Source organism: Dipodomys spectabilis, unplaced genomic scaffold (genome assembly GCF_019054845.1).
Source record: "Dipodomys spectabilis isolate Male_0828 unplaced genomic scaffold, ASM1905484v1 ptg000157l, whole genome shotgun sequence".
Classification (NCBI taxonomy): Eukaryota; Metazoa; Chordata; class Mammalia; order Rodentia; family Heteromyidae; genus Dipodomys; species Dipodomys spectabilis.
The window spans coordinates 11,429,595-11,441,816 of record NW_024870834.1 but is presented as its reverse complement, the minus strand read 5'-3'; positions in this window follow the sequence as shown (position 1 = coordinate 11,441,816).

The window sequence follows — 12,222 nt, the reverse complement described above, 5'->3', positions numbered from 1 at the left end:
CTCCCTTTCTTCAACTCTACACACTGTCTCATTCTTTTTAAAAGAACAAAAGGAATTAAGTGGCTATCACCACAACTTCACCCTTCCTTGCGCTTCCAAACTTCAGAATCACCTATCACTTCTGTGATCGGTTGACTCTGCTTTACCTAAGAGCACTGTTCATTCCTTCCCTGCCCCACCCTCAGAAGAGCTTTCTCTGTCTATTGAACATCTCTTAACCCTGCGATCTGTGTTTGCATCCCTACTAAGATAGATTAATCTTTAGGTTAGGCCAAGCAGCTTTGCATAGCAGAAATGGCAAAGGCTGTGTATGTGTGTAATGGGGGGCGGGGGGATAACCAAGAGGTTGCTCCTTGTGCTAGCACTAAACGCTTGTTGACTTAACCTTCCTACTCCAGAATCTTCCCTTAGAATGAAAGCATTTATGGGAGGGTCATTGTGGAGGCACTAAGAATGCATTTTAGACATCTAATGAAATTGAGAATAATACATATTGCTTGTAAATTTACATATGTTTCCATTCTTTACTCCTTCTTTTCCTTCTATCTCTCTGTCTCTCTCTCACATTCTCCCTCACTCTCTGTCTCTGATCCTCTTTGACCTACGTTACCATTCTGTCACTTGTTCCTGAGCCTCTTTAGCAAAAGTATGTAATCCAAGACAAATCCATAGAGCTCACTATCAGAGAAAACTGGGTTGTAGTTAAGCCCTGCTCTTTTAATATTATATTCATTTATTTAAGAGTTTTATTTCCTGCTTTTTTCTGTGTTCTCTGAATATTGGTTGCTTATACTTCATTTATTTCTGTCTATGAACAGTTGGATCCTCCTGTCTGAGAATGTCTGTGATAATGGAGTCCTTTACTAATACCTACACCTCCTGGTGTTCCAGAGAATTATGCTCTCTTGCACTACTTTACAGGCCCTGTCTAGTATTGATTATAATTCTGTACTAGCCATCAGTGTTCTTTAGATTTGAAAAGCATAAATTCTGGCTTTCCATCCATTCCCTCTATTCCTTAAATGGTTATATCTCAGAACTCTTCACTCAAGAAGTGGGGATTAATAGTACTTTTCCAATTGCAAGTTTTGAGATAGTAGTCTAGATAATATTCTTTTTAAAAATTGACCGATATCTAGTAAGCACTGAAGAGTCTAGTTTGTGCTAGATTTGTAGTGCCTAACTTAAAAGAAGTATGAAAAGAATTCCATTTGTATCTGTATCTTGTTATTCCCCTTGCCCTTTAAATCTTGATTTATTGGGTTTGGTTTTCTAGCTGTTTCCTTTTTGAATACAGAGATTCTCTATACTTTCTTACATCCTTGTAGGATTTCACTCTTTCCCATGCCTACACATCCTTGCTAACTTCTTTTTCCTTTTGCATATATGTTAGGAGCTATAAACTGACATTTCCACATGATACTACAAGAGTCATGAGGACTCCATCACATTGGACCAAAGGAGAGATGAGAGTCTGAGCAACCCAGACAGAAACAAGTCAGGGCCTGGGTGCTGTCTCTGAGCTTTTTTGCTCAGTGCTAGCACTCTACCACTTGAGCTACAGAGCCACTTCTGGCTTTTTCTGAGTAGTTTATTGGAGATAAGTCTCACAGAGTTTCCTGCCTGGGCTGCCTTTGAACTGTGATCCTCAGATCTCAGCCTCCAGAGTAGTTTGGATTACAGGCATGAACCACGGGCACCTGGCTATAAACATCCTCTTCTAAGCTACTATAAACAAATGTTGTTTTAATTATTTACAGCACCAAGGCAAAATAATACATTCACAATTTTTAAATTATATATAATTCAGGAAAAGATTATATAATATTAATTGCATAGGGGTTGGAATTGAACATTTTTAATATGAGCTATTAGGGACAAGACTTGCATTGGTTGATTAATCAAAACCATAGTTCAGTACAAGAAGGATCTGAGCAAAGAAGCATGTGTATGCAAATCATAAGACATTCTGTGGTCTAGTTGCATAACTGAGAAGTGATTTTCAGTTTCTATCTTACACAACTAAGGGGAGTGATGACTCTCACAAGGCAAGAAAAGAAAACAATAAAAACTAATTGAATGTGCAGACATTCCAATAAGAGAAAAGAAAACTGATGTGTTCATCTATATCTCTCATTAGTTGAAACCAGTATCTAGAGTGTTAGCCACTTGGCAGTTTTGAATGTACTTTGCACTTTTTTGCAGAGTGGAGGAGGCAGGAAAGAGTCAGGCAAAGAGACCCCTGGGAACTCATGCTTGCATGAATGGAAACTTTCCCACAATCTTATCCAGGTTAGACTGAGAGGAAATGAAAGATGAGAGGACATGTCTATCATGTGCTGCATCATTTAAAGATACTTCAAAAAACAAAAATAGTTAAGGTTTTTATACTTAATTATAGACTCATATCTGGTATTATTTCTTGCACCATTTGTCAAATAAAATGTATTAATTCATAGTCAGGGAGAAAAATATGGAATGTTTGTGCTGCTTAAACATACACCCTTGTCACAGCTAAACAGATAACCACATACAGCATAGAAAAGAGAGATGCTTTTATAATATTCATCAACAGCCAGTGACATTTACATTAGAAAACTTTGTTTTTTGTCAGTCTTGGGGCTTGAATTCTAGGCCTGGGCACTATCCCTCAGCTCTTCAGCTCAAGGCAAATGCTCTACTATGTGAGCCACAGTACCACTTCTGGTTTTCTGGTAGATTTTTGGAGATAAGAGTCTTAAGAACTTTTCTGCACAAGCTGGCTTTGAACTATGACCCTCAGATCTCAGTCTCCTGAGTAGCTAGGAGTATAGGTGTGAGCCACAGGCACCCAGCTTACATTATAAAACTTTTAAAGCATTAAGTGCGACAATATACAGTTCCAGGCTGTATCCTACTGCTTCATCAAAATTAGAGAATATGAGATACATCCTTGATATTAGTTTTCCATGCTTACCAAATTTATCTAAGGGTTAGTTCATGATAAAAAAACAAAAACATTTTTATACTAGGTGTCAATGGCTCACATCTACAATCCTAGCTACCTAAAAGGGTGAGACTGAGGATTGAGGTTCAAAGCCAGCACAAGCAAAAAAGTTCATGAGAGGCTGATCTTCAATTAACTGTCAGCAATCTGGAAGTGAAGCTGTAGCTCAAGTGGTAGAGCTCTAGCCTTGAACAAAAAATCTCAGGGACCACATTCAAGCCCTGAGTTCAAGCCCAGGACCGGCACCAAAACAAACAAAAATGCATGTCTACTTACCATTCCAAATGTAATATTATATTGCTAGATATAAATGTGACACAGAAAAGTATATTTTCTAGCCAGTGGGGGAAAATGAGGTTAATATTTCAAACTAAAATATTATTAAGATGTGGGAACATGGCCCAAGGGGATACAGCATCTGACTAGTATGCCTAAAGCTCTGAATTCTAACTCCAGTACTGGTAAAAGATCTGTTAAAATATAAGAAAAATCTTACTTAACATAGGATATTTTTATCAAAGAAAAAAGAAATGTTGCACAAAAATCTTGAAAGTGTACAAATCCATGGATTATAATTATTGGTGCTATTGTGGAGTGGACATGAGTTTTCTGTGCATTGTTTTGATCAAAGCTTCAGTCACTCTGGGAATTAATTTGCAACTAGAGTTGCCTGATTTGTCACACTCCACAAACAGTCTATATAGATGGGCACCAAAAATATTTTCCAGGTTTTTCTGCACAGCTTTAAATTAAAATTTGAAAATCAGGGTCAAGGTCTGGAGAAAAATACTGAATTTTGCCAGGGTACAAAAGGCAAAGCATTTCAAAAAACAAAGCACCTAGGAACAACAATGTGAGCTTTGACAAAGTGGTAAAGCAGCAAACCCGTTTTCCAAAAGCCTTATGAGTGAACCAAACCTGTGAAAACTAAGACTCATGAAATAGAAGAGTAGGTCAAGGTCCTGTCAATGCACATAGTAAAATGAAAGAATGGGTCATAAGGAAAGAAACTGTATAAATAATTCAAAGGACTTGCCTAGAGCTTGAATATAACCACAATTCCTCTTCATTCAAAGACTCTTCCGTTGTATAAGTCCCATGAAAACCTAACTTGACTCTATAATGAAGACATGAATAAATTGAACTGTCAAGCAAATTAGATATATAAAAAATCCACTTCAAATATTTTCATAGAAAGAGGAGTTGAATAGAAATTTCAAAAGAGATTTGGACATGTAGCTCAGTAATAGAGTACTTTTCTCTCCTTCCAAAAGAAGGAAAGAAGGAAGGAAGCAAGGAAGGAAAAGGAATTTCAAAAGAAATAAAAGTAACAAATTTTGTAAGCCCAGAATTAGGTCTTCTTCATAACAGGTAACACAGTACCTCTTAAATACACTAAGCACTAAATGTTTTTTAGCATTCTAAATGGAATTTCAAACTAGTTCTGACCAAGGGAGACAAACTAAGTAAGAAATGTGAATTGTGTGCAATTTCTATTTGATATTCATTATATAATTTATGTGAATATTTTTCACTAGTAGAAAATTCAATAAGGTGTATCATAATATATGTATAATATGTTGAATAATATGTGTATAGAATAATCATATTGACAATCTCAGAAGACCCGAGTTGTGAATAATATATATATATATATTATATATTGTGAATAATATATATAACATATATATGTATACATATTTACAGATATGTATATGTAAATATACATATGTGCATACATATATGTGTATATATGTACTATGGATTATAAGGAGATTCATTACTAATGCATTAAATGAATAACTTCTTTAAAAGTATCTGCCTTTCCACCATCACAAATGTAAGTGAATAGACATTCAGCAGCTGAACCATGTGCATTCTGTATGCAACCTCACAAAAAGAAATTAATCCTTCCTAAATGAAGCCATTTTCCTGATTTTTGTAATAATTATTCTTTGCTTCTCCTTACAGTTTTTTTCCAAATATTTACCTTTATATTTCTGCCTTGACTGCTTTTAAATATTGTCAGCAAATCTCTTTTAACATATATATTATATATATAGCATTTTTTATCTTTGGATTAAAACAAAACAAAAAAATAAATGCTCATTCTGTGGGATTTTTCTTTGACTTCAATTTTGCTTATTGGAATCTTGTAGACAACCGAAAAAGCATAGAATGATTATCTGGTCACAACAAACCACTCTAGCACACAAACCACAATCTGAGGGGGGGAAAACCGTAGAATCTAAATCACCTAGTTTCATAGAAAAATAGGCTGAAGTGGCTCCATGTCAAGTTGCATTTTGACATTTTAAGAAAAGTATTAAATACCACTGAACACTTCAATCTGACTTCAAAGTCAACATAAAGAGTTTATTATTGGTCAGACATGGAATTGTATTAACATTAGGGTATATATAATGATGTCAAGACTTAAACCATTAACTCTGTTACATTCTATGAGTTCATAATGACTGCGCTTCTCCACCTCCAACACAAAACCTAAAAAACCAACTCCTTTTCCTTTGAAACTGATAAATAAAATGAAAGATTCAGGTATCTATCCTGAGTTATCTATACAAATTACATAATGAATAACCAATACTGTAAGGGGAAGAAGTTCTTTTTTGAAAATTATTACACAACTGGGAAGATGTAAGACTTATGTGCAGTCCTTTGCTTTGAACATCAATGGTTTAATCCCACGAGAAAAACAAATAGACCTGACATGCCCTTGGTGAAAGACACCTTGCTGTGAAATAGTCCTGCTAAAACAATCAAATCTGCACAGGCCAAGCCTTCAGATTACACATGCAGTTCTCTGGGAATAGTCAGTGCCGAAAAGCCCTCCAAACTCTTTGGACAAAGAATAAACATTTTCTTTCAATCGTTCCTCTACAATCATTTCTTTAATAAGAAATAAGCACTTGCAGAGGCTTTTCTCATAGAGACCTTTCAGGAGACATACTGTTTGTGTTGTTGTTACTGTATACGAGTTCCTATAAAATAAACACTACTATCAGAAAGAGCAATAACTCCATGGGGTGTGGTTACAATGCAGGTATATGCACTGATTCATTTGCTGTGCGACTCATCAGCCTTATCAAAATGTTACATTCACATTCCATAGCTCAAAAGTGAATTCAACAGGTTATGGATTTCTGAGCTCTGATTTTATTTGTAAAAACAAACAAACAAATAGACAACTATGCAGCTGAAATGGTTAATTGGTCCGAATTAATATCTGCTCCAATAATAAAGCAATAGAAGCATTGATTCATATGTGAGCTTCTTGTATGTTATACAACATACATCTAATAGACAATTGTTAGTTGTTTGGCTATGGAAGAAACAAGAAAATTTGGAAAATAGCCTGTTGCATGTAAATGTCTATTATTTTAGTGAAGCATGATTCTGAAGTAACCACATGTCCCCCAGCACATCCCTGTTGACAACATTTTAAACAGACTCAAGTGAGCTTCATCTCTGAGTTTTTTTTAAGAGAAGCCTACACACCCTCAAAATAACATTTTAGCTCAACAATCCAAAATATGCTGAGTTAATACTCATTTGGAAAGAATTTTAACTTGCACAATCCAGTATTTGATACTAAACATTCCAAGGCTTTGAAGATGCTAAAGCTTTAAAAGTTCTAAAGCATGAAAGTTTGAATCATAAGTAACATGAAAGAAATTTTCAAAAAGCTGCCTCAACATCTTATCTTTTCTTATCTTCATTTAAAGAACATGATGGATAAAATTTATTCTGAAGAAACTCAATAGATGCATAGTATTCTTTATGCAAAAATCGAGTATATATCTTAACCAACAATGAGTGAGCTATTTTTGTGCCAAAATCGTCTACTTTAGTTAGCAGAAAACCCAACATCCTCTAGATCTCCTTGCAAAACACTCTATATAAGAAAATGATCATGTGAATAATATTATAAAATGTATTAAGACTGGCACCACTGATACTGATTATAATAGTAAATGGAATATATTCAATTAAAAAATAATATTAAGTAGCTTAAAGGAAAGTACTAAAAACTTTTATAGAGACAGATGTTTAAAGAGAGAGAGAAGTGGGAGAAACTGTAACCATAATGACCAAAGGGAAAATATTTCTTTCTTGCAAGAATTATAAAGCTGAAGCAGTTATATTCACAAACACAAATAAACATCCTGCACTTACTCGTTGGACATATATAGATAGATAAATATACATATATATATATATATATATATATATGACATATACTTCTGAAGGGAATTGTAAATTACCATGTTTCAGAAAAAAAAAGGAAAAATCCTTCCTGAGAACTCTTTTTACAACCACAGCAAAAATCTGAGAACATTCTTTTTAGGATATTGCTTCACTTGACAATTCCTTATTTCTCTGTGTACAAATTTTTGAAACCCAGAGGTAAGTCAGATAGACAGATGGTCAATTGTGTTTTCCTTTCTTAGTTAAGGGTGCTCAATCAGTTTTAGCTAAAAAGAACAGATTAACAGATTCTCAAAATACAAACTGGATGCCATGTGCTCTATCAAAGAGAAAATACACAGTAACTTATTCCAGTATAGTTTCTACTCCTTTAGAGATGGTACATTACAGAGGAAAACAAAGGCCAAATTCAGTCAAATATGTCAGAAATTTCTGATTACTAACACATTATTATATGTTCAAGTTAACATTTAATAGTTTAATGATATATATATAATGTTAAACATATTTTATTATAATGTTATATATCACATAATATATTTGACATTTATCTCAAAATTCATCACATCAACAAAACTTTATGAACACTCATCAAAGTAAATGATAAAAACCATAAGTATGTTTGGTACTATACAAATGGAAGAGACTTGTAAGTTTATATTCACTGTCTTTCAAAATTGATAAGAATGGCTTAATCAGAACCCATACAATATTTATTCATACATTACATTTCTCTAGATCAGTCACACAAAACTCACTCATGAGATTTATTCGGTGAAAAACAGTAAATGAGTTTATGACAAGAATAAGTGAAGCCAGGTGCTAGTGGCTCACGCCTGTAATCCTAGCTACTCAGGATGCTGAGATCTGAGGATCACAGGATGAAGCCAGCTGGGACACATTTGTCTCCAATTAACCAGCAGAAAACCAGAAGTGGTGCTATGTTTCAAATTAGTGGAGTGCTATCCTTGAGATAAAAATCTCAGAGAGAGAGCGTAGGCCCTGAGTTCAAGGCCCAGGTCTAACCAAAAATAAAAATAAAAATGACACCTTATGTCTATGGAAATACCTAACTTTATTTTAATAACAGACTCCACACACAAAATAAAGCTATTTAAGGCTATTGTATTCCTTACAAACCTACACTGGTTTCTTAGGAGGATGAGACTTGAGGATTGTGTTTGGAAGCTAGGCTAGACAGAAAAGTCTGTGAGACTCTTATCCTGAATTAACCACCCAAAAAAACGTAAGTAGAGCTGAGGCTCAAAGAGTAGAGCACCACCCTTGAATGGAAAAAGCTGAGAGAAAGCACCTAAACCTTGAATTCAAGCCATAGTTCCAGAACACACACACATCCACGTACACACACACACACACACACACACACACATGCACATGCATGCACGATTTTAACTCATTCAGAACATTTAGATGCCTTTTTAAATAATTTCTTTGCATGTAATTTGTTTTAAAATATTCTTTCAAATAGTTAATTCAGCATAATAGTATGCAAGCCAAAGACAGAGTGCAGAAAGTCATTTACATTAATGAATTTGAATTTCTTTTTAAGAATCCTTCAAAAAGTGGATGTGACATTTGTTGTTAAGTTTATAAGGAAATTCTGAATTATTAATGGAAGCTTCACTGCTATCATTTAAAAATTCTGTCCTTATCACACATTAAGGTTATTTCTGCATTTTCATAGTCTGTTATAGCTATGGCTATTAAGATGTGAAGATACCTTTATTATATGCAAATCTAATAACATTTAAATGTTTTAAACTGAGAAATCTACCTAAGTGTAAAATTTCATTCAAAAATCTTAAAATAGTCAAATAGAATCAGATTCAATAAAATTAGTAACTTGGGATCATTCACACTGTTTGTAAAAGTAAGATTTCCCCTTTCAAAATTTTCTACATTTAATTGAAGTAAGCCAGGCCCAAAGAAACATACGTCCCATAGTTTCCCTTATTTGCAATAACTAGTACATGTCTAAGACAAGCAGAAAAGGTCAAAAGCTTTGTACATTTGACCATATAAGACGACATTAAGTGAAATGAACCCAAGATAGGGACACAAGTATTTTTTTCTTGCTTGCTATTGTTTTTAACGTATTTAAAATGTACCACATGATTTTTTTGTTTGTTTGTATGTTCCTCCCCTGTTTTCACTGCATTTAATCCCAGTGCCCTGCATCTTGTATATACACTTCTCTAATTTGGGGAGGGGAAGGAAAAAAACCAAAATGCTTAAGTAGGGATACAGGTTGACCCACTGTAACAATGAAATGTGCAAGATACTACATTGAAAACAAACTTTATAACTTGTGGGGGGAGAGTAGTTGTGGAGGTGGGAGGGAAGGGATGGTAGGGGAAAAACAAAGGAGGAGGCAATAATGCTTGAGAGGAAATGTACTCATTACCTTGCTCATGTAACCGTAACCCCTCTGTACAGTATTTTTACAATAAAAATGTACAAAAAAAAACTTACATTTTTTCCTACATTTTCCATAAGCACACCACAATATTTTTGTATTATTTTCTGTTCTAAATATAAACATTTGTGGGCAAAAAAGGCCTATCTATTATGATGATCAATCTATCACCCTCCCTCTCCCCACCCAGGAGAAAGGCATGCCTCTACTATCTGTATTTCTCTTATTCTATGAAGACTAGTCTTAGAAAGAATTTCAAATAGTTCAAGGACTTTATAGTAAGCCCAGCTTTTGGCATATAATAATTTGCCTATGGATATATAGAGAGAATAATCCACAAGTAAAATCTCACACAACAATTCTATAGCACAAAGGGTGAAGTATTTACTGAACGTTTTTCTTCTGTAATCAATTGTTTTAAATGAGGATCCATAATTACAACCAACCCCTTGTAAAATTCACCATGAATCCTGATTGCAGTGATTTATTATCTGTGCTTAGTTTCTTGATTTATCAGGAGTTCAACATAAGTAATAGATGGCCAGGCATGGGCCTGAGCTTCATGCACTAAAATCCTCAAGGTGTATTATTCATACAGTGAAGCAAAATGCCAGGTGGTGGTTTCTGTGATAATCCAATCTCTCAGTTGTTCTGTGAAACAGTATGATGCTGGCAGGTGCTGTTTGAAGACTCTAAAACAACAAGACTACAGAGTGCCTTAACTCACTCTTCTCCCGTTATTTGTAGTAGTTCACCCAAATAGAAAATAACTTATTATTGTAGTGAAATACATATCATGGATAAAGAACAAAGACAATGAAAGGCAAAAGGAAAGATGGGAGATAGAAGGGGATAAAAAGAAGAAAATGATAAATGGAAAGGAGAATGGAAGATAGTAGAAGAAAATGAGCAGAAAAAGGTAAAAGACAAGTAAGAAATGTGAAGGTAGAGGAAAAGTAGAGAGGAGAGAGGAATGAAAAGGAGGGAGTGGTTTGGAGAAGATGAGAGGGGGAGAAAGAGGGGAAGAGGAAGGAAAAGAGAAAGAGGGAGGCAGGGAGGGAGGGGAAGGGAAGGACAGGGGAGGGAAGAAAGAGGGAAAGGAAGAGAACTAGTATCTCAAGTGTTGTGATCTGGGTCTTCAATATCCCCTCAAAATCTCACCTTGGATTTATTGGGAGTTGAACCTTTATTAGGTTGGGGGGGGTGTGAGTGGGAGATTTAAATTTTCAGAGGAGATACATTTGAAGAATTAGCAAGGCCCTAAACTCTTCCCTTTTCTTTTTGATGACCTATGAGGTGAAGATTTTCTTTGTCTTCCACAGCCAACCAAACATTGAGAATCTCTCAAACTGTGAACCAAACTAAACTTTTTCTCTTTATAAACTGTAATCGTGATGGGAAAGTTAGCGCGCATACACTTCAATTTTTGAAAAATGTTCTCTCTACCTTTTTTAAAAAACATCATTCAAGTTTCATGCTAAATATGAACTTGATTGGTTCTGATTTGTCACCAAGAACTTTACATCCTTCCCCTCCCACAATGATCTTACATTATGGCAAGTGAGGTATTGCCCATTGTAATAGAGGTTATTAAACTGCCTAATATTTGAGTTTTCCTTTACATTAAAACTCTTAAGAAGTTATTCTGCATTTGATGTATAGTCTCACCCAAAAGTGAAGTATAAAGTTTAGATTAACTCATGAATCACTTGTGTCCAACCTTTGGATAGAAAAATTATAACTAATATATCAGATTTTGAGATACTATACTTCCTCGTTACCCATGAGAAGTACATTCAAACATACTGAATCAGAGAAAGTAACAAATACTATGTAGATTTTTTTCTTTATAAATACATATCTCTGGTAAAAATCTATTTTTAATTATGTACAGCTAAAATCATAAACAAAAATTAAACAAACACTATTATATTAATTATGTGGCAATAAAAATTTTCTGAATGTAGACTTGTTCCATCTCCTTTAAATAAAATTGTTGGTCTGTTTTTTAAGAGATCACACACTCTTCACTCCAAACTTACACTGGTTTTATTATATTCCCTGCAGCATTACCACATTATATCACGGTTGAGTTGCCCTTTCATGTTTTATGAGCTGGTGGCTCCTTTGTACCTTTATCAATGTAGGTTCTGTTGTGATCTCCTTCCCAAGAAGGCCGGTTCTATTTCAGTTGAAAACTTGTTCTAGATATCTTGTCTCCTGATCAACTTACTCAGCTTGGCCAGAGTAGAGATAGCAGCTTGGTCATCCATAGCTGGAGGCTGTCCAGCCATCTTGTACTCCAACGTCTGTGTAATTACCAGCCACTTTGAGAAAATGCAGGCTAGAATCATTTCACATCTTCTTGATGAAATCCTCATAATAATTCATCTCAATACAAAGTTGCCCATCAGAACATGTTTTCTATTCAGGACTTCTGCCTAATTTTCTACCTTAACTAAGCGTTTGACATATACAGTGGCTTTTGGTTGAGGGGAAATGGAAAAACTACCCCTGTATCTATTCATTCTTCACAATTTCAAGGACAGAAGGTCCACTGTAACAATAA